The following is a 22,245-nucleotide window of genomic DNA, read 5'->3' on the forward strand; positions in this document are numbered from 1 at the left end:
CGTGTATGGTGGCTCTCCCTTTACTCCTCCCTCCCTGCTGGATGTTAATTGGCCCGCCTTATTTTTGTCCTGGCGCAGGGAGGGGCTGCGCTCATAAGTTAGTTTTTTTGTTCGCTACCTCCCTCCCCATCCTTTTTTCTCAACTCAAGAAACCTGTGCCGCAGGGGACATTGCAGCATCCAGTGCCCCATCTTGACACAGAGATGACAACGATGGGTTGCCATCGTCCTCCTGCTGGAACCTGGTGTTAAACGTCCGTTCGCAGCAGCAGCAGCTTCGGCTTCAGGGCATTCGATGAATGGAAACTCTGCAAAAGCCACTGATGTTCTCTTGGGGCACATCTTCGGATCCTGAAGGGGAACCTTCCTCGCACAGACTTCTATCATTTGTTCGACTGTAGGTCGAGGGCTCAGGGGGAGAGACCGGATGGCCCCCCTGCATGCCACATTGGCATTCAGGTAGGCCATCAGCCTCATAACATCCTCTCTCTCTCTCGCTCTCCCAGAACCTGAGCCTCTACAAACCAATACAGTCTAACAACAAACACGAGATATGGCTCCTGTGTGCCCTGCTTCACCTCTTCCACTTCTAGCTGTGATGTGGCAGAGGAGAGCTTGTAAAAAGCACGCTCTGTGGCCTTGCAGGTTTCCAATAGCTGAGCAGAGAACAAAACCTTTGACTGCATTGCCCTGCTTGCCCAAACCCCGGTGCCCACCAGATGGTCCGTGGATAGTACCAAGCCGTCCGCATCGTGAGACATGGCCTGGCTTCCCCAGAGCACTGGGAGAACCTCCACAATCTCCCTCCCCCATTCTGCCACTCAGACCCTAAACTCCATGGGCCCCAAAAGGCTAGAGAAGAGAGCCCTCAGGTCCGCCGGCACCAGGTCTCCCGGAGAAAGGACTGAGCAAAGGAGACCCCGGAAATACTCCGATTCCTGGAAGAGCTCCCTCTGGGCCTTGCACAGTTCCTTGATCTGGGCCTGTACAAGCGGCACCCACTGGGCCTGAGAACTCCCCTCCCCACTGAGGCGGTATGTAACCGGGGCAGCTTCCAATAAAGGTGCTTGCCCTGGCTTCCGGGCATCCACCCACCCACCCCCCACCCCCCGGAACACAAAGCGTGGGAACCGGAAGGAGGAGCGTGGGAACTGAAAAGGAGGGAGGCTGAGGCGGGGCTTGGCACTTAGGAGGGGCACTGGCTTGTGCCTGGCAAGTTGGTTTTCTCCACCTCCGGGGTGGAGTTCGGAGGCGGGGTGGAATAGGGAGGAGGGTTTAGGCAGGAGTTTGCGGGAGGCGGAGCCATGGGCGGAGTAGGGAGAGGAGCAGGGGGAGGAATGGAGGGAGGGGATACAGGACAAGGGGATGGATCAAGGGAAGGATTGTGGGAGGGAGAAGGGGTTGTGGCGGGAAAAACCATGAGGTTTCTGCCATTTTGTGCTCCCTATGAGCCATCTTGAGCCAGTTCATCGAACCTGACAACCTTAGGAGTGGCAACTGAGGACTTAGGGAGAGGGGCAGAGGGATAGGGAGGAGGGCTCCGAAGAGACTGGCCAGGACTCTTCGGAGGAGGTGGCCAAGCCGGTCGAGAGGGAGCAGGGGCAAGGTGAACCCCCTGCTTCTTGTTGGCCTTAAGAATCCCTCCCAAGGGCTCCTGCCTGAGGGAAGAGGGTCAGGAATGAGGGATAGGAACACAACAACTGGGAGAACTGGGGACCAGACTTAAACGCGATGGACTTTCCTTTAGTTCCCCAGGCGGTCGGAGTGAGGTTAACACTCTGCCCACCCAGTATGCCACGACAGATAATTGGGTTTCCCCAGAGTCGACTGCCTGCTCTAATTTTGCTACAACAGCTGCCCAAAACCGTGGCTCCTTCGCAATTTCTGGGGAAACCTCGGGGAACTGAGAAAAGATCCACTTAATTAACATTTTCAACTCCTTTTTGGGGGCTTGAGACCCTCCCCTAGGCAACAAACCCTTAACAACACAGTAGACTCTCGTTTGAGTCCTGATCAGACCTGCACCCATGGTCTAACCTCTAAGAAGCACTAGACAATGCTACCTTAAAGGGATCTAGAACTCTTGATGTTGTGCTCTACCCACCCAGGAAAACGAAAACTAAAGCACTTAGGTACATGCCACCGGCCCCTGCTCCCTTTGCTGTCCCCAAGTCTGGGGTTTCAACTCGAGGAAAGGAAGGATGTTGGGCAGTGAGGTTTGGCCTGAAGTCTGGGGATTCAGACCCCACGGGAAAGGAAAAATAAAAAACGAGGGGGAGAGGGCTGTCCCCAAAAGACCGGGGCTCCGCCAGGGCTCCTGGGGAGACTGCGACCAGTACCACCCGCACTGAAAGCCGCGGCGACGCCACCCCGCTCTGAAACACCGTGCGAAAGGCAGTGGGGGGGGGGGGGGGGGGGGCGCCGCCCGGGGGGGAGGTGGATGACCGCGCCATGCCGACCTGTGCTGAAAAGCCGCCCCGCGCTGAAATACCCGCAGCAGCCGCTCAGTGCCACACCGAGAGAGCCCGAAGCCTGCCCCGGCGCCACCGTACAGGGAAACCGCGTGCACGAAAAGCAGCAGAGGGCTCCGCTGCACGGCGCAGTGGGCAGAGTCTGCCGGGCTTCCTGCAGCGCACGAAAAGCAGCAGAGCCACGCGCACGAAAAGCGGAATTGGCAGGCAGTGTCTGCCAGCCCCCTGCCCCGTGCCACGCGGTAACGCCACGCGGCGCCAGAGGAGACAGGGCAGGCAGCATCCGCCGGGCTTCCCGCAGCACGTGATCACCACGTGGGAGCTGAAACCGCTTGGGATTTCAGCCCTCTAGGGAAAAGGGTAGGGAGTGGTCCCCAGAGCAGGGCATAAACTCCAAGGGGGGGTTAAAAAGGCAGGGGGGAAACCACCAAGTCTGGGGCTTACCTGACCCAGCGGTGGCACAAGAGAAAACCCGGGCGAGTGGCTCTCGTCTTCCGAAGTCCTCCACGGGTGCGGGGAGTTCCGACTTCGGGTCCCCCAGGAGCACTACCCCTAAAACGGAGTCTGCTGCAACTGAGGGTAGTCCGGTGGCCAGTGGACTCTAAGGAATCCATCCGTGGGGTCCGTCGGTCCAAACGGCAAGGCGTCCGGCCGTAATCCAGGCCCCAACGTTGGACACCAAACTGCAGCGAGGTGTGGCCTTAAAGTCCGGTATTCGGCTGGCAGAAGGGTGGCCAACACCCAGCTGCAAATGTGGGAGCACCCCTCGGCGTCAGAAGGCTTCGGGCTGTGCTCACAGTGGATGGAATCGCTGCTGGCCAACGAGAGTAAAGAGTCCGGACACTCTTTACTTGGGGACTTGTCAGATTTATCATCAACCAGGGAGTGACAGACACCCAGGCGTTGAATCTAAAGTGTCTACCAGCGTGTGACCAAGAACAAAGAGTGCAACAGGGTTATAAAGGGGAGGAGGGATCCCAGGGAGGGGTTTACAAAGGACCAATAGGGGAAGGTAGGGGAGTGAACTTAGGATAATTGACATGAGGAAAAACCCAATAGAAACAATGTAAAGGAGGGGCCCCGGAGCCACAGCCAATCAAGTCTCTCTCAGCACAGAAGATTCTGGCAAACGAGGAGGAGTGGGGAGTGATTGACTGGGCCCAGGGAGGAGAACAAATTCACATATAAAGAAACACAGGGGAGGGGAAATCATATAATAGAGAGGATTGACATAAACTGTGGTGGGAGTAACCAAGGTAACCAAATGACAGACAATATCATGGCGGGATTTGCCATGGGAACATAATAACTGACAAAGCTAAGGTGGGAAAAACTGGAAGAACCATTACAGAAAATGGGGGAGAAATTAAACAAACTAATAGAACACACTACAACAAGATATAGCTACAGAATTAGGATTATCAAAATGTTGGATTTGTGGAGGTCTACAAATGGCTGAAAGATGGCCGTGGAAAGGTGAGAGCTTACCTCCAGAGCAATTTTTAAAATGGAACCATACCTAAATTTCTGGAACATTGAAGAGACCTGAAGGATGGATTTTAAGCCATTAAGTAATTGGAATCATTTGTATAACTCGAGAAGGAAGGAAATTTAATAAAATAATAGGGCATACTCCTTGTAAATCCACACTGGTGGTTAATACAGATAATCGTTCAAAAATTTAGTGACCTGAAAACCCCGTTGGATATTGGGGACCAATAAAAGAAATAAATTGTGAATGGGATGAACAGATTAATTTATGCTGGTACAGAAGTCCTGGAGCTAACCCCCACCAATCCATCGACAGCCTGAGGTCTTATTGGGAACAACTGGAGAAAAAACTGATAAGAAATGGAAAGCCTCAGATGGGATATATTGGATTTGTGAGCAACGAGGATACAGTGTGTTACCTCAAAAATGGGGAGGAACCTGTACTTTGGGAGTAATACAACCCTCCTTCTTTGTTCTACTGAGGTCTAGGAGCAATGTGCTAGGAACTCCACTGTATGAAACCCTGTAGTGGAATAAAGGAGATTTGAATTTAAATTTTCCAACAGCAGGAGGGAATCAAAAATGGGAGGAGGATGAATGGCCTGCAGAACAAATTATAGCATATTATGACCCAGCAACATGGGCTCAGGATGGGTCATGGGGATATAGGACGCCAATTTACCTGTTGAATAAACTAATAAGGCTCCAAGCACTAGTGGAAGTGGTGTCAAATCACACCTCTGATGCTTTAAAAATGTTGGCCAGGCAATATACACAAATGCGGGCGTTTGTGTATCAAAACAGGATCGCCCTAGACTATCTGTTAGCAAAAGAAGGAGGAGCTTGTGGGAGATTTAATGAATTTAAGTGCTGTGTAGAAATTGATGATTATGGGGAAGCTACCACAAAACTTGTAGAGGAAATTAAAAGAGCAGCTCATGTGCCACTACAAAAGTGGAATTCAATCTTGAAAGCAGATTGGTGGGGTAACCTCTTTGGAAATGTTTGGAGAAAAAAGTTAAAGTTCATGTTGTTATGCTCAATTCTGGGACTTCTGTTTCTGCCTTGTATGATTTTGTAACTATTAGGCTAATCTTTTGAATCAGTGATTCAAAATATGCAGATTACAACATCTCTAGATTCAGAATCAGCAGAAAAAGGAAAATCAAGATCTATAATGGTATTAAAAGCTAAATCGACCCCTGTTAAAGAACAAGGACCTAAAAAGATTGAAATAGACCAGGAAATGCTAACTAAACTTGAAAGAGAGTGTGAAAGACTAGAAGCAGTAATAGAAATGCTGGAAAAGTTTGAAGATGAAAAGAGACAACGAGGAAACAAAAATTCTGAAAAATATAAAAGATATCAGGGCACAGCTTTTTAAATACAGCACAAATAATAATGATCAAAAAGAGAAATGGGGGATTTGCGATAAATAGGTATGATTTGTGCTGATAAAAATTGAAACAGTAATCAATATTGATACAGTAATTAATATTTGAGAATAATAAAATAGTTAATAGTTAAAAGTTGTAATGCCAAGGAGGAGAGGGAGAGGAGAGGCTCCACCCCCCCCTTCCCAGCAGATGTTTTTCAAGGACCACAGGAAAGAAGCTGAAGATATAGTTGCTAAAAATGACCAAGAACCTCGGTCAGTCACAGAAAATGCTAATTATAAGGGATTTTTTGCCTTGATATGTAGATGCAGTGATACGTTAGTCTTGGCTTACATTATACTGGTTTGGTGCGCATGTGTAACCCAAAGGTGAATTAAAGGACAACGAAGAAGACTATAGGGCCTTCATCAGTGACGATCCCCAAAGACTTGTGCGACCACCAAACCGAGTGGTGGCGCATGCGTGGTAAAGGTGGTGAGGAGGGCGGAGACAAAAAAGTGACGAACAGAAAATAGGAGGAGATGGCATTGACACATGGCATATAAGGGGTGACTTTCACTTGGCAAGCTTGTACGTGAAGTGGCAAGGGTCATTGAACCCTGCCCTCCGTACCCCGTGGTTGTTTTTGCTTATGCGTTATTATTTGAACCATATTATCCCTTATTTATATATTTTCTAAACTATTTAATTAAAATTGCAGCTACCTTAAATATTGTTTGGGGTTTTTTTATGATAGGATAATTGGGCAAACATAACACCTGCAAGCACAGAAGGACACCTTCTGGGCTGGCTGCTGAGAATGCCTCGGGCAGGAGGATCCTCTGGCAACAAGCCCAGAGCCACTCTGGGCACTGAGGCCTCCGTGTCCCATAGCAACGGGAACACCACCGGGACGTGGCGCTGTTCCTGAGACATCCCAGCAGCAGCTCACGCAGAAACCGCCTGGAAGGTTCTCCTGTGTCACAAAGGAGCACAAAGAACCCTCCCAGGGCACAGCCTATGGCCTGAAGGGTGCAAGAGGAACTCGGAAAATGCAGCAAACAAGGACACCCCATAGCCCAGCCTGAACACTGAGGAGGAGCAAGGACGGCACCAAACCAAAGGAAACGTGACCTTTAGTCACTGATACTTCTGACTAAAAGCAGCAAGCCTTGTTCCCTCTGGGATCTTTGTTCTAGTTCTAAATGCAAGCAAGGTTCTCCACTCTAAATACACAGAAGGCAGGAACTGGGGAGGAGGTGGGATTAGGAAGGAGGAGGAGGAGGATGGAGAGAGGAAAAGGAGGAGCAGGAAGAGGAGGAGTGGGAGCAGGAACAGGAGGAACAGGAGGATCCTGTACCCCCTGTGGCCGCAGCCACGGGACCATCGCCCCCAGCTCGCCCTGCAGGTGATCGGGGAGAGGGAGCTCATCCCAAATCCATTGGGGGGTCCCGGTGAGGGTTTTTTATTGGGGTGTGTTTGGAGCTCACAGATTGTGAAATTGACCCCAAGTATCATCTGGTGTCCCTGGGAGGTTTTTTTCTCTGTGTGTGTAGGTTTGGATCTTGCAGGAGCCCAAAGCTGAGCCCCTTGGGGGATCTTTGGGGGCCCACGCGGCCATTGCCCAGTATGGGCAGGGGAGGACATTGGTCCTGAGGACCCCCGGGAGAGCAGAGGAGGGGAACCCCTGGGACCCCCAGAGTGGGGAGAGCAGAGAGGGGCAATCCCAGAGCTGGGGGACCCTGGCAGACTGGAAAGGGGGGGAGCCAGGAGAGGAGGGACCCCTGGGATGTCAAAGCAGAGCATCAGGGTAGAAGGGACCCCATGGACCCCCAAAAGCCCCTGGATCATCCCTAAGCAGGACGCCGGAGAATGAAGAACCCCTGGAACCATTGGACCCCTGTGATCCCAAGGAAAGGAAACCTGTGGAACCCCAAAACTGGAGAGATCAGCAATAGGGAGCCCTTGGGAGAGTTTTTTCAGGCTAAATATTGATGCGTGGAGATTTTCATGGACACAAGAATCCTGCTGAGTTCCAGATATGGACCTTGCCAGGAGGAGCCTCTACTCCAAGGCACTCCCACCTTAGTTTCCCCCAAACCAGTGTCTATCATTCCCAAGCTATGGCCAGATGGAGGAGGAGGAAAAGCCCCAGAGATCCCTCACAAGGAAGGGCTGCAAACCCAGCCCAGGTAGGTTTGAGGAGGAAAGAGCCCCCCTGAGCCAAGAAGGCGGCCGGAGATGCAGCCAGAGCTCAGAGCTGGTGGAGAAGCCTCATGGCAGGGAGAAGTCCCACAAGTGCTTGGAATGTGGGAAGGGTTTCAGCTCCAGCTCCCCCCTGATGGAACACCTGAACATCCACACTGGGGAGAGGCTCTGTGAGTTGGGGAATGTGGGAAGAGCTTCAGTGGGACCTCTGACCTCAGCAAGCACCACAAGATCCACACTGGGGAATGGCCCTAGGAGTGTTTGGAATGTCAGAAGAGCTTCAGGTGGGATTCAGAGATCGTCACTCACCAGCACTTCCACACCAGTTAGAGGTCCTGTGAGTGTCCCGAGTGTGGGAAGAGCTTCGTGCACTGCTCCAGCTCCATCCCCCATGGGAGGATCCTGGCTGGATGATCCACAGTGAGCCGCGTTGGGAAGAGCCCTGGTGACCCCTGTTCTGGGTGATCCGTGTTGGGCAGGGGGAAGGTGTTGGAGAGATTTCTTTCCCTTCTCCTTTTGCTGCTGTGATTTGGTTGGTAATAAATTCCCTCTGTGTGCCCAGGCCGGATCTGTTGTGCCCGTGTGGGATTTGCTTCGGGATCTCTCCCGGTCCTTGTCCCCACGCAGGAACCCTCGGTTCCATTTTCTGTCCCTGTGCGGCTGCGGGGGGCAGGGACAGAGCGGCTCTGGGGGTGCCTGGCATCGGGCCAGCGTCACCGCTCGCCACGGGCAGCCCTGAGATGCCGCGCACCTGGGCACGCATTTCTGGGCTCACCTGAGCTCCCACCTGCCCAGCGCCCCAAGGTTCCCCCTGCCCAAAAAACCCCCAGCCCGGGGCTGCAGCGTCCCGGAAAGGCCTCAGCCAATGGCAGCGCAGGCAGGAGGCAGCGCAGCCAATGAGAGGTCGGGGCGTTGGATTGCGTCATCGGTTGCCGGGCAGAGCCCGTGGCCGATCGCTGCCCCCAAGCGGCGGCAGCCAATGAGAGCGCGCGGCGCTGCCGAGCCCGCCCTGCTCCGGACTGGCGCTCCCAGCGCAGCGCGGCTGCTTTGGGGCTGCTGCTCCCTGCCCGGCCCCGGCCATGGGGCGAGGGGCGGCAGCTGGGGCCCTGCTGGTGGCACTGGTGGTGCTGGGAGCCCCCCCGGCTGCGGGCGCGGAGCTCTCGGGTGAGCGGGGGGCGGGAGGCGCTGGGACAGGGGGGAGAAGGAGGAAAAGGGGGCGAAGGGGGGAGCCCGGAACGGAGGGGGAGGAGAAGGGACCCCCCAAAGGGAGAGCGGGAGGGGGTGAGGTGTGGGGGGAGGAGAGGGAGGGGTGGGAGAGGGTGGGGAAGAGGGCAAAAGCGGAGGGGAGGAACTCAAAACTGATCGCAATGGGGACTGGGGATTGGGGAATTTGTGGGAAAATGGGGAAATGGCACCCCAAAGTGATTTGGGGAGCTGCCGGAGGTGGGAGGGGAGAGGATGTGGAAGGGGAAATGGGGGAAGGGCGGCAAAGAGGAAGCGGCAGGGCGGGCAGGCGGGTCCCATGGCGGCCGAGGGGCACAGGGGGTGCGGAGTGGGGATCCGGGGTGGCCCCGGAGCTCTGGGGGTGCTGGGGGAGGGTGTTGGAGAGGCACCCCCCGATCTATGTTCTGCACACACAGGGATGTTCCAAAGGATGACAAAGTCCGAGTGTTACTTCATTAACGGCACGGAGAAGGTGAGGTACGTCCAGAGATCCATCTACAACCGGGATCAGTTCATAATGTTCGACAGCGACGTGGGGCACTTTGTGGGGTTCACCCCCTATGGGGAGAAGTTGGCCAAGCGCTGGAACAGCAACGCGGTATTCATGGAGGACAGACGGACTGCGGTGGACTGGTTCTGCCGGTGCTGGTACAAGAATTTTACCCCGTTCCTCACGGAGCGCCGAGGTGAGCGCGAGGCAGAGCGTGTACCCTCGGGGCCTGCCCTGCCAGTGACCCTGGAGCCCCTCAAAATCTCCCTGGGCATCGGCCCAGAGCCCTCAGCCCTCCTTGTCCCCACCCCCGGGGTCTCCAGATCCTCCCAGTCCCTCCCAGTGCCCCCCCGCGCGTCCATTTCAGCGACCCGTAAAGTTGACACTTGGCAACCAATGAGATCGCATCCTGTTCATGACTCATCTGTTGCCAGGCGGACCCGCATCGCCGAGTGCCTCGCGCCGGACTCGACCTCCCAGTGCCGCGCACTTCATTCCCAGTTCCTCCCAGTGCCACCAAGATCCCTCCCAGTGCCATTCCAGTCCCTCCAAGACCATGCCCAGTTCCTCCCCAGTCTCCCCCAGTCCATTCCCAGTTTCCTCCCAGTTCATTCACAGTTCACTCTTAGACCTCCACCCTCTCTCCCAGTTCCCCCATTCCTTCCCATCTCTCTGTGTCACCCAACTCCCTCCCAGTCTCTCCCACTCCCTCCCAGCACATTCCCAGTCCCTCCCACCACATTCCCCAATCCATTCCCTGTCACTCCGAGTACATTTCAGTCCGTTCCCACTCCCTCTCCAGCCCAGCCCAGCCCTCCCCTCTCTCTCCCAGTGCCCCCCAGCTGATCCCAGGGTGTCCCCGCTCTCTCTTTCTCTGTCTCTCCCAGTGTCCCCCAGCGTGTCCATCTCGCTGGTGCCCCCCTCGAGCTCCCAGCCCTGCCCCGGCCGCCTGCTCTGCTCCGTGATGGATTTCTACCCTGCTGCCATCCAAGTGAGGTGGTTCCAGGGCCAGCAGGAGCTCTCGGAGCACGTGGTGGCCACCGACGTGCTCCCCAACGGGGACTGGACCTACCAGCTGCTGGTGCTGCTGGAAACGCCGCGCCGGCGCGGGCTCAGCTACAGCTGCCAGGTGGAGCACGTCAGCCTGGAGCAGCCCCTGAGGCGGCACTGGGGTACGAGGGAGCCCCTGGGGGCGCTGGCAGAGGCGCTGGGCTGTGCTGGGAGGCACTGGGAGGGAGCTGGAGAGAGCCGGGCTGGAAGTGGGAGAGGGGCTGGGGGCTGGGCAAGGGCTGGGAAGGGGTTTGGGGGATGCTGAGGAGGGTGGGATAGGCTTGGGGGGATCCTGGTGGGCACTGGGAGGGAGTTTAGGGGTGCTGGTTGTGACTGGGAGGGAGTTTGGGGGTACTGGGTGTGACTGGGAGGGGGTTTGGGGGTGCTGGGTGTGACTGGGAGGGATCGCAGCGAGCCCGGAGGGGCTGGAAGGAGATCGGCGATGGCAAAGCGGGGCTCGCCATGAGCTCGGTTGTGCTGGGCACAGCCTGGGAGGGCTCTGGCTGAGTCCTGCTGGGGCTGCCAAGGGACTGCAAGAGGCTTTGGGGGTCCTGCGGCGCTGGGGGCAACTGGGAGGGGGCTGTGGGGTGCTGAGAGGGACGGGAGGGGCTTTGGTGGCTCCTGGCCAAAAAGGGATCGGGGGGAGGTTTCAGGGGGTCCTGGCTGAGCTGGGGGCCACAGGGAGGGCGCTGGGAGGAGCTCGGGGTGTCGTTGAGAGGTTTTGGGGGTGCTGAGCCCTGTGGACCCCCCAGAGATGCCGCCGGACGCCGCCCGCAGCAAGATGCTGATGGGCATCGGGGGCTTCGTCTTGGGCTTCGTCTTCCTGGCGCTGGGGCTCGGCTTCTCCCTGCGCAAGAAGGTCAGGGCGGGTGCCGGGGGTGGCGTCCCTGCCGTGGCGGAGCGTGTGCGCTCCCGCCGGGGCCCCAGCCCGGTGTCACCCCCTTTTCTCTGCCCACAGAGCTCCTGAGCCGGCAGCAGCCGCAGCCTCTCCCCGTGGGCTCGGGCCCGGCCGGGACCCCCTGCTCCGTCCCCGCTCCGCTGATTTTGGGGGGTCCCGTGTCCCCCCAGCCCCGCTGGCGCTCTGCCCCCGCCCAGTGCCTGCTCCCAGTGCTCCCAATAAAGCTTCCCAGTTGGGCTCGGGGCCGTTTATTGGGGTGATGGGGAGGGATTTGGGCAAAGGGAGGGATACAAAGGGTGGTGGCTCGGGAGAGTCTGTCAGAATTTTCCCTCATCTGCCTCACGATTGTCATTTGAGGACCACTGAAGAGAAGACCCCCGCCCCCCATCTCCTCTGTAGGAGAAAGTCACATACCACAAGACCCAGAGACCCCAGAGCACAGTGTTCAGTTACTGTTTTCACAGCTGTTGTTTGCTGTGTGCTACACTGAGCCCAAGGAGAAGAAGAAGGGGCACCGTGCCCTTTTTGCAACAACAGCCTTGGGAGCTGTCCCACCTCTCGGCCTGGCTGGACTTCTCCTGAGTTTCAGGTGGTCCCCCCACAGAAGACCCTCACCTGTTTTACAACCACCATGACAGACAGACTGAGATGTAAGGAGCCTCTCCATCAAGGACTGAGACACTGAACCCCCATGTGAAAAGGCCCTTCTGCTCCTTCCAAGGACCGGGACTGAAACCCCCAGCCCGGGGCAGGTGTGTGGGGGAGGCAAGCTGACCAAAGCGAGATGTTTGCCTGCAGGTTGTGACCGCTGGACCAAGAAGACAATGGCTCTCACTTACTGCTGAGAGCATGGACTACCGGTTACATCTATTCCTTATTGTATCTGCTTCCCCATCCTCACAATTTCCAATAGCGTTACCATAATAAAAACCCCTGAGTTAGCGAGAGACTTTGAGATCTCCCCGAGGTAACAGTGGATCCTTGACTGGACTGGACCAAAGGACTTCGTCTCTACGTTTGGCAGCTCTATCCCCTCTTTCTCTCTATCTCTCTTTTGTCTCTCTCTTCCTCTCTCTTTTTCTCTCCCTTAATCCCTCTATCGCATTTTGCTGTGCTCATTCAATAAAGGTGCATTTGTTTTGATTATCATTGCAAACCCCCCGTACTGTGTCAGTTCTTTTTGCACCCTGAGATCAAATCCACGAACCATCACAGAACCTGTCCGTGAGGACGGATCGTGACAACCCGAGGACCCCTCCTCAAATTCCCCTCCAAAGCCCCCCCAGCACCCCCCCGCTAAAACCCCCTCAAGTTTCCCCCAGACCCTCCCCAAATCCCCCCCAAACCTCCTCAAGACCCCTCCCCAAATTCCCCTCACGACCCCTCCAGGACCCCTCACCTGTCCCTGCGCCTCCTCAGCAGCTCCCGGAGCCCCCCGTCCTCTCCCAGCGCCTCCCCCGCTCTCTCCAGCGCCTCCCGCAGGACCCGCCTGAGCCCAGGGCGGCTCCCGGGGGTCCCTGAGGGGGTCCCGGGGGCGGGAGGGGGAGGGGGCGCCCGCTCCATGCCCGGCCCCGGGGTCAGGGGGCGCTGCTTTGGGCTCAGCTCTGATTGGCTGGTACACGCGGGGAGGGCGAGAGTTGCTATGGGGAGACGCCCGGTGATTGGTTGGTTTCGTAGAGGGTGTGCTGATTGACAGGATGGGGCGGGGCAGGCGGGCATTGCCGACGGGAGGCGCCCGGTGATTGGTTGGATAAAGGCAAAAACGGCGGGACTTGCTGAGAGGAGACCCGCGGTGATTGGTTGGTTTGGGGCAGGGTGCACCGCTAATTTGGGAGATGAAGGGCGGTGATTGGATGGTTTGGGGCGGGGCACGTCACTATTGACTGGGAAGAGTCACGGATTTTTAAGGGACATTCCCGGTTTTTTGGGGAAAAACTCTCAGATTTTTAAGGAAAAATTCCCGTGTTTTGCAGGAGAAACATTGACGGATTTTTTGACCCCACATGACCACAAATAACCTAAATAACCCCAAAACACTCGAAATAAACCCCAAAGAACCTCCAAAAAACCCTAAACAATAGCAGAAAATGCCCCAAATAACCCCAAAAAAAACAAACAACAAAAAACCAAATTAAACTCAAAATCCCCCAAATGATTTCAAGTACTCCTTGGAATCCAGTGGGAAAAGGGCTGATCCCCTGGGAATCCAGGGGAAAAGAGCTGATCCTCTTAGAATCCAGTGGGAAAACCTTGATCTTCAAGGAATTCAGTGAAAAATAACGGGGATCCTTTGGAATCCAGTATGAATAGGGCTGATCTTTTCGGAATCCATTTCTTACCACCCAAAGACAGGGCACAGGAAGGGCCGTGGAGTTTTTATAGGGTATCCAAACAGTGGAGTTGGGGTTTGGGTCAGGGGAGGAGTTCTTAGCAACACAAGAAGGGTGAGATCAAATTCCTGCCTCTTAGCAACAGCAGCACGCCACACAGAAAACATCCCCAAATCCTAAATTCCCTCTAAAACAACTGAGAAATTATGGAACTTCAGATATATTCAATCAATTTCCTTCATTTAACCCAGTTTTGGGTGCTTTTAAAGGATGAAGGTGACGTAGAGGAAAATTAAGGCCAAACAAAAAGTAGAAGCAGCCAGGTGTGTTCCCAACATGGATCACAGGGAATGTGAGTGACCAGGGCTGTGCCCAAAGTGCCTCCTCCAGTGGGGGATGGAGCTGGAGCAGCGCACGAAGTTCTGCCCGCACGCGGGGCACTCGCAGGGCTTTCCTTAGTGGTGCCTCCGTTGGTGTTTGGTCAAGCCAGAGCTGCTGGAGAAGCTCTTCCCACACTGGGGACACTCGTAGGGCCTCTCCCCTGTGTGGACACGTCGGTGGTTGGTGAGATCGGAGTTCCACTTGAATCCCTTCCCGCAGTCGGGGCATTGGAAGGGCTTCTCCTCTCTGTGAATCCAATAGTGCTGGAGGAGATGGGAGCTGGTCGGAAACCTCTTCCCACACTTGGAACACTCGTAGGGCCTCTCCCCAGTGTGGTTCCTCAGGTGCTTGATCAGGCTGGAGCTCTCTCTGAAGCACATCCCACACTCGGAACACTTGTACGGCCTTTCTCCAGTGTGGATCCTCTGGTGCCTGATCAGGCTGGAGCTCAGGTTGAAGCTCTTCCCACACTCCCCACACTCATAGGGCTTCTCCCCAGTGTGGATCCTCTGGTGCCTGATCAGTTCGGAGCTCAGGCTGAAGCTCTTCCCACACTCCACGCACGTGTGGGGCTTCTCCCCATCATGGAGCTGCTCACGGAGCACCAGCTCCGAGCTCTGGCTCCGTCTCCGGCCGCCTTCCCGGCCCAGGCTGGCTCTTTCCCCCTCAGATCCCCGCCGGCTGCGTTTGCAGCCCCTCCTCGTGCGGCATCTCCGGGGCTTTTCCTCCCCATTGGCTTCCTGTGCCGTGGAGCCGCTCAAAACGGCCTCTTCCACCAGGTTCTGCCGCGGGCATTTGTCCTCCCTGCTCCCCATGCTCAGCTCCTGCTCTGGGGGAGGAAGGACAAGGACAGGATGGGATTTGCCTCCGTGCCACAGGCAAGGGCAAGGAGATCCCCCAGGGCTGAGCTGCAGCCGGGGCTGTGCTGGGCTGGGAGATGGAGCAGCACAGAGGGGAAAGGGGCACTCATCGCCAGCTCAGGGCTGTGCACAAACCACCAACAGGACTGGACTGCTGGGAATGCGTCCTGAGCTGGGTGATTTTCCAACCATTTGTCTCATTATTTGATTATGACAATGGGAAGATGGCTGTAGCTCACTTCACAGGTAGCAGACAAAGGACTTCATGTTAAAACTTACTTTAAAAGGTTTTTGACCAATCACACAAAGCAAAAGCATATTGACTGTAGTTCTATCCAAGCACTACAAGCACATTGAGGGTTAAAAAAATGCTTGCTTATTTAAAGTACAATACCTGCTTGTAAGCCTTAAAAAACAATGCACAGAGCTCCAGTATTAAGCTTGGAACTTCCTAATATCTTGCTAGATATACTTTTCCACAGGTTAGGGAGTTATTCTAGGTAAGTGTTAATGCACAGACCATTGTTCTATTTCTCCTTACTTTCCACTTCTTATATAATTTTTCTGCCGATCAATCTATTGCCTGCTACAAAGCTCAAATCAGTTCTACTGTCTCTGAGGTTTGTCTTTTGCAGCTTTCTCAAAACCATCTGATTTTAAGCATTCCAGACACACTGACTTCTTCCTCACCTGCCTCATTGTCCTGGGCATCTTCTTCTTCCTTGCAGCCTCCCAGGAGTTGGAAATGGAAAATCCTGGTTTGGGGAAAACAAGGGATGAGCACGTTGAGTTTGAAGGTGCCTCTGCCCAAGTCCATCTCTACATGTCACTGACACTCTGGGCTCTAGAAAAACCTCCCAAACACCAAGATTCAGCCCTGAAAAAGCCTCCCAGGAGTTCCCCGTCCCTGGTCCCTCCCCTCTGGTGTTCGGGGGTTCCCTCCTGTCCCAGCTGCTTGGGGGTCACGCTTGGATTGGGGGACCCCTTGTGCCCGGTGCCCGCCCTGCCCAGGCTGCTGGCAGTCCCAGCAATGCCAAAAGCTCCCCCTGCTTCGCTCTCCCCATTTCAGGATGCCGGGGCTGTTTGGGCTCCCGGGCTCCCTTCTCCCCTCATTCTCTGCTCTGGGCTGCAGCGACTCCAAGGAGTCCCCCCTGCCCCTCTCCAGGCTCTGGAGGCTCCCGCCAATGGCGCCGCTCCCCCCTCTCTGGGCTCCCCCCTTTGGGCTCCTGGGGGACACAGGGCTCTGCTCCTCCAGGCTGCCTCTGCCGGCAGCCGCCACCGCCACCCCCCGATGTCCCCCCAAGAGGCCTTTTCCACTCAGCCTTGGACTTCTTCATTCTCCAAACATCCCCCCAAAAACCCCAACCCAGGGACCTGCAGGGATATCCAGCCAAGCTCCCCCTCTCTGCTCACCGGCGTGATTGGGGGGGACGATGATCCCACAGGTGGGGGCTGCGAATTCAGGCAGGGATCGACTGCCTGGTTCCCTACCTCGGCTCAGCCTTGATCTGCCTTTGTCCCTCAGCTTCTTCCCGCTCCTCCTCTTCCTTCCTCCCTCCTCCTCCCCCTCTGTCTTACCCCCACCTCCTTCTCCTCTTCCATCTCTCCCATGCCATCCCATCTCCTCCTCCTCCTTGCTAACCCCCCCTCCTTCCCCTCCTTCCATCACTGCTCACTCTCCACCTTCATCGCTCCTCTTCCATCCCTCCCCCTGCTCCTCCCCTCTAACCCCACCTCCTCCTCCCCCTTCATCCCTGCCCTTCCGTGTCCCTCCTCCTCCTCCCCCAGCAGCAGCCACACCCTCGGTGCCCCGTTCCCGCAGCCCTCGCAGCCCGCGGCAGGAGCGGGGATGGAGCCGGGACAGGTCGGGATGGGCAGCGCGGGGCTCTCGGCTGCTCCAGCCGCTGCAGGCGGGGGGAACCCGGCCCGAGCCAAAGGAGAGGAAAACTGGGCAAACTGGGGGCAGAGCACAAAGCTAAGGATGTAGGAGAAAATGGAGATGAAAGAATTACGTTAATATTAACTCCAAACGAGTTAAAATTGGAAATTCCAAAGTTTAGGAAAGCCGAGAAAAAAGATTTAAACACGACAGGAAGTGAAAAAGATAAATCAGGGAAATAGAAACTTCTTGATGGAAGACAATTACTTAATAAATGTGCTTCTAGGAAAATATTAGAAGACAGGCATCAGAAAACCCACTGGGGTACTCAAGCTTTGTGCGATTATTTTTTAAGGAACTATGGGTGCACTACGATTTTTGAAGTTGCAAAGCAAGTAACTGAAAGATGCTTAATTTGCCAAAGGATAAATAAAAAGGTGATGAGAAAAACAAGATTAGGAGGTCGTGAGTTAGCTCATCGATCATTTCAATGTATCCAAGTAGAAGTTTAGATTTCTTAGGCTCTGGATTTATTTGTAAAAAAAACCATTTACATAGAAGACAATAGGCAATATCTTAGACACGAGATTTTAGAAGAATAAAAATCTTTAAAGTATGAGTAACCTCCGAGAAAAATAAAAGGGGAAATGAAAGGGAAGGGAAAAAGACGAAAATTCAGAAAGATAGTGGGATCCTCTGCAGGTCTTGCCCCCTCCGTTCGCGGCCCAGGCGCCTGTCCCGGGTCCCGGATCGCTGCCCACCTCAGCTCCGCCTGCCCCGGTTTCCATCCCAGGTGCGGCCTCACTGCCCAGGGAAGCTCCACCTGCCCCGGCGCTGTCGCTCAATTTGTGTGCCCTGCTCCCACTGCCTGGCCCGCGGCCGCTCTGCCGGCCATGCTGGGGAAGATGGGGGTTGCTCTGTCCTGCCGCCTGCTCCAAGGTCACTGTGCCCACCCCACCCAGGGGGGGTTCCCAGCCATCCCATTCCCGGCTGCCCTGCCCGTGCCACCTGCGCTGGGCACCGCCGCTGCTGCCGCCGGGCTCTCCCACTTGCCTTTGCTCTGCCGGCAGCTGCCAGATCAGCCGCCATCAGCCATGTGGGGGCTACCCACGCTCCGCCTCGGGCTCCACGGGAAGATCCCCGTCTGACGATTCCGGCAGCAGACCCTGCCCACACTCCCACCAAGCCTCAGCGGGATATCCTCCCCTGACCCCGTCCTGCTCTGAGTTGCGTTCCCTTGGTAACCACAGCTCCGGCTGTTCAAGGAAACCCTGTCTCTCTAGGGGAAGCACCTTATCGAAACACTAGGAGCTCAGTTAAAAGACAACCCTCTCCAAATTCTTTCTCAAAACACGGGAGAAAGGCTATAGAAGGGATTATAGTGAAAGAGTTAGATGAAGGGATTGCTCTATTCCCGTTCAGAGAGGTTCCCATGGGAGGGATGCGCTGCCCTGCCCCGCGGGAGCCAACAGCGCCCCTGCCGGCCGTGCCCGGAACTGCACCCAAGGGCAAAGCGCCGCAGCCCAAAGGCCGGAACTGGGTCCGGGCTCTGTTTGCTGTCAGTGCCACAGCTGTTGGTGTTTGTTTGCTTTATTATACACACTAGTAAACAACTGGTATTCCTATTCCCATATCTTTGCCTGAGAGCCCCTTGATTTCACTAGTCTAAAAATGAAGAGGGAGGGGGTTTGCATTCTCCATTCCAAGAGAGGCTTTTTCTGCCTTCCCGAGCAGACACCTCTCTTGTAAAGCAAGACAAGCACCCACAGGCACTGAGGGGGGCTGCAGGAGGGGCACAAGAAGGCCCTGCAGCACTTGGGCACAAAGGCACAGCAGGTGAATGCAAGAAGGGAGCAGCAAAAGGCCAAGCTGAAGGCAAAGGCCAGGGCACAATTCCTACAGCCCCCGAGGGATCAACCCCAGGGCCCAAGGGGGCCCCAGCACCCAGGGCACGGGCTTGGCCACAAGCACCTGGCAGAGGCATTGCCCTCCTCAGCAGGGGAGAGCCCACCCAAACAGCCCCTGGCAAGGAACCAGGGCTCCAGCTGCAGGGCACAAGGACACTGCAAGCACAGACAGCAGCACCCTCAGGACCAGCAAGTCCACCCCTTGATGGACATGCATTGGCAGGGTTGTCACAGCTCCCATCATACCAGGAACCCTCCACACTGCAGCCCTTGAGAACATTCAGGTGGGTGTGCATTGAGAGGAGGCATTTCCTGATGGACACAGGGGCCTCTCAATCCACTCTAAATCTTAGACTGAAGGGGGAAAATAGCAAAGGAATGTTTTAATTTTTAAGGGAATGAGTGGGAAAGATGAACAGGTATGATTTGTTCAACCACTATTAGAAGCTGTGGGGGACAGGTCAGAAATAAATGAATTGCTTTTTCTTCCTCCTGTGATTGTAATTAAATAGGAAGGAATTTGAGAGCTGGATTTTAATACTGTAAAAGGGATACAGAAGCTAGTTCTGTACTAGTTTTGTGCCAAAATGTGACAAGGCCCATGCTGATGTGAACCTCAAAGTGTGGGCAGCCCCAGGGAAAGAAAGAAAATTAGATATGGAGCCTCTACAAATTACTGTAAAGCAACCAGGACAAGGAATACCCTGTTCCAAGAGAGGGAAGGAAGGGCTCACAACCCTGTATTGAGTCCCTGTTAAAGGCAGGGCTTTTGGAGCCAAGGATGTCTCTCTACAACACTACCATCCTGCCAGTCAACAAACTGGATGGATAGACAGGAGGAGGAAACACAGAATTTTCAAGTGTTAAAATGAAGATTAACTGAGGCAGTTTTCCTGGGCCTTCCAGACAGGGAAAAAGAATTTGAATTATAGGTGGATATTAAACAGGGTCTTGCCAAAGGAATTCTTGTGCTAAAATATTTAACTCTATATAGAATCTCCTATAGTTCAAGTCTGGCATCAAGTTAAAGCTCCGACAACCAAAAAAGCCTCTACATGGATGAGCAGGGCTCGGTTATTACAGTATGAAACTTGTTCAATAGCACAGGAGGATTTAGAACTGAGGCCAGGGCAAGGGTTTAACCCAGCCTCCTGTTTGAACAGCCTGGAGAGGGGCTGGCAAGGAGCCCAGGACTGCACTCAAGGGACAGAGCTCCAGACCCAGACTGGGACAGACTGATGATGGGACATTCCCTGGCCTGAGGGAGAAAATGTGTTTGTGGATGGCTCTGCAAGGGCAGCAGAAGGGAAAAGAGCTACAAGACAGGCTGTTATTAAGGAAGGGCAATCAGACACAGCGCAGGTCACCGCCCCATGCTCAGCTCAACCCTGGGAGCTGTGGGTGCTTGTGAGAGCCTGGCACTGAAATGCCCTGAGCAGGAAGGCTTCAATATCTTCTGCTGACACCATGGCACCTAACAGGGGGGCAAAAGCAATTCTCACTGCTTCAGCAACCACTGGAGCAGATATCAAGGGATATTCTCCCACAGGAAGCTGGGCTGGCACAGAGCCTGCCCTGGCACTTTGCTGCTGCCAACACCCAGCCAGGACATTGGCTCCTGCCTAAGGAGTGCAAAGCAGCACCACTGGTGGCCAAGGGGCCCATGCCAAGTGTCCCTGAGGGCAGAAACAGCCGCCAGCACAGCTCAACACGGGGGCACCCCTCAGCCTGGCCTCAAGGGCTCTGGAGCTCCGGAGATTTGCACTTCCCGCCTGCAGCAGGAGGATGGGAGGCCGCCCCTGAGCCTGCCCTGAAGGCAACGCAGCAGCAGCCAGGGCTCCACAGCGGGCCAAGCCCCTGCGCCTGCCCACAGATCCTCGCCTGGAATCCTCTGCAATCCTGGCCACCCTCCTCTGCCATCTCCAGCCCCTGGGGCCAAGCCTTGCTGCCACTGCTGCAGCTTCAGCGCTGGCTGGGCTTGCACTGCCACAGCTGCTGGGGAACACCACGGCACAATTCCACTCTGGGGCTCACTGACACCCACACTCTGGGCTGTCTGCCATTGCACTGCTGCAAAACGTACTGAGTTTGGTTCTTCTAAGTCTTCTTTCTCTGCTCAGGCTTGGTTTGTCTTTGCCTTGGGGAAAGGAATTTTAAAGCTTTTATTTAAGGGGTGTTTGACCACTCAATGGAGATGAGTTTAACACCTGAACAGACTGGGAACAGCCCAAAAGACACCCACAGAGATAACGACCAGCAACAAAACATCAACATTGCCCAGCAGCAGGAAGACAAGCTTCATTCCAGGCAGCCTCCAGAGGAGCTTTAGAAATGCAAAGGAACACTGCTGGGCAAAGTGTGGACAATGCACCTGGGTCTCTTGCCCGGGGCAGGAATTGGGCTGATTCCCTCTGCCCCTCACCCCAAGCTCTGCCTGCTGGCACTGATGGAATTTGCACAGCTCAAGGCAGAGCCCAGGGGGAGGATATCTAACCCTGCAACACAAACGGGTGAAGCTGCAAAGGGAAACAGCAAATGGAGAATGTTGGGAAAACTTCACTATAAACAAATGGAGGGAATCATCCCTCTGCCCACTCCAACATGTGCTGTAACTGTCTGTATTATGTAGGGTATATTAGAGCACTGGGGATTTTTTACTACCAAAAATTCAGGGAAATCAGTTGGGAATCCAAGGATTTGATGATTTAATTAGAGAAAGGCAGTCAATTGATGCAGCCCTGGCTGGACAGAGCGGCCAAAAACAGGGAAAAGATGAACGGCCAGCAGAACAAATCCTACAACACCATGGACCAGCCCCTGGGAACTCGAACCAATTCATATCAGGAGTCACAGAACCCATTTCTCATTTCAATGGCATCATTAGATTACAAGCTGCCCTCGCAATAATAACCAAACAAACATCTGCAGCTCCTGACCTTCCTTCTGACCAACCCACTGAAATGAGGAACACAACACCTAACCATGGGATGAGATTAGATCATCTCTTAGCAGAAAAATAAGGGTTTGTGGAAAATTAAATGTCTCAAACTGCTGTTGGGAAACAGATGACAAAGGAAACGTGGTGAAAAACAAAACAACAACGGAAACAAGAAAGCAGCTCATGTATTGGTCCAAACATGGAAAGGATGGGAATGGGACACGGTTTTGTGGCTCCCTGGCAGACCATGGGTTAAACGAATGCTGTTTCTCCTCTGATGTGCTACTGCAACTCTCATCTTTTTACCATGCTCCACACCTTGAGAGTGCAGCTCATTCAGCAGCTGAGTGAGGGGCCAGGGACTTGCAGATAAGGAAGTAAGGGACGAAATCACCAGCTTCAATAAATGTTACTAATGAACATGGACTGCTGCTCACAGGAAGACCGGCTAAACTCCTGAACTTCCAGCAGAACAAGGATTTAACAGAGCCGTGAATATCGGCCGTTATACAAAAGTGGGGGTGCACAATAACGAGGACATGCAGTTGGCAGATGGGGAGGTCTGAACCTTCCGAGTATCTCAGCCAGGGGGCAAAGGGAGAGGGAGATGAAGCCGGGAAAATGAGGATAAAAAGGAGGCTGCGAACTACAACAATGGCAGAGAGCGCACGGCAAATGCCCCACGGCCTCTCCCTCTGCTCAGCAATAAAGTCACTTTTACAGGACTCCTCTGTCTCCTCTGC

The 22,245-nt window shown here is 54.7% G+C and overlaps 1 pseudogene; it reads right to left on the minus strand.

Moving 5' to 3' along the window:
• Positions 1 to 22,245, minus strand: part of LOC134432716 (uncharacterized) — an 899,340-nt pseudogene that overhangs the window by 485,741 nt on the left and 391,354 nt on the right.

This window comes from Melospiza melodia, assembly GCF_035770615.1.
Source record: "Melospiza melodia melodia isolate bMelMel2 chromosome 7 unlocalized genomic scaffold, bMelMel2.pri SUPER_7_unloc_1, whole genome shotgun sequence".
In the NCBI taxonomy this organism is placed as follows: Eukaryota; Metazoa; Chordata; class Aves; order Passeriformes; family Passerellidae; genus Melospiza; species Melospiza melodia.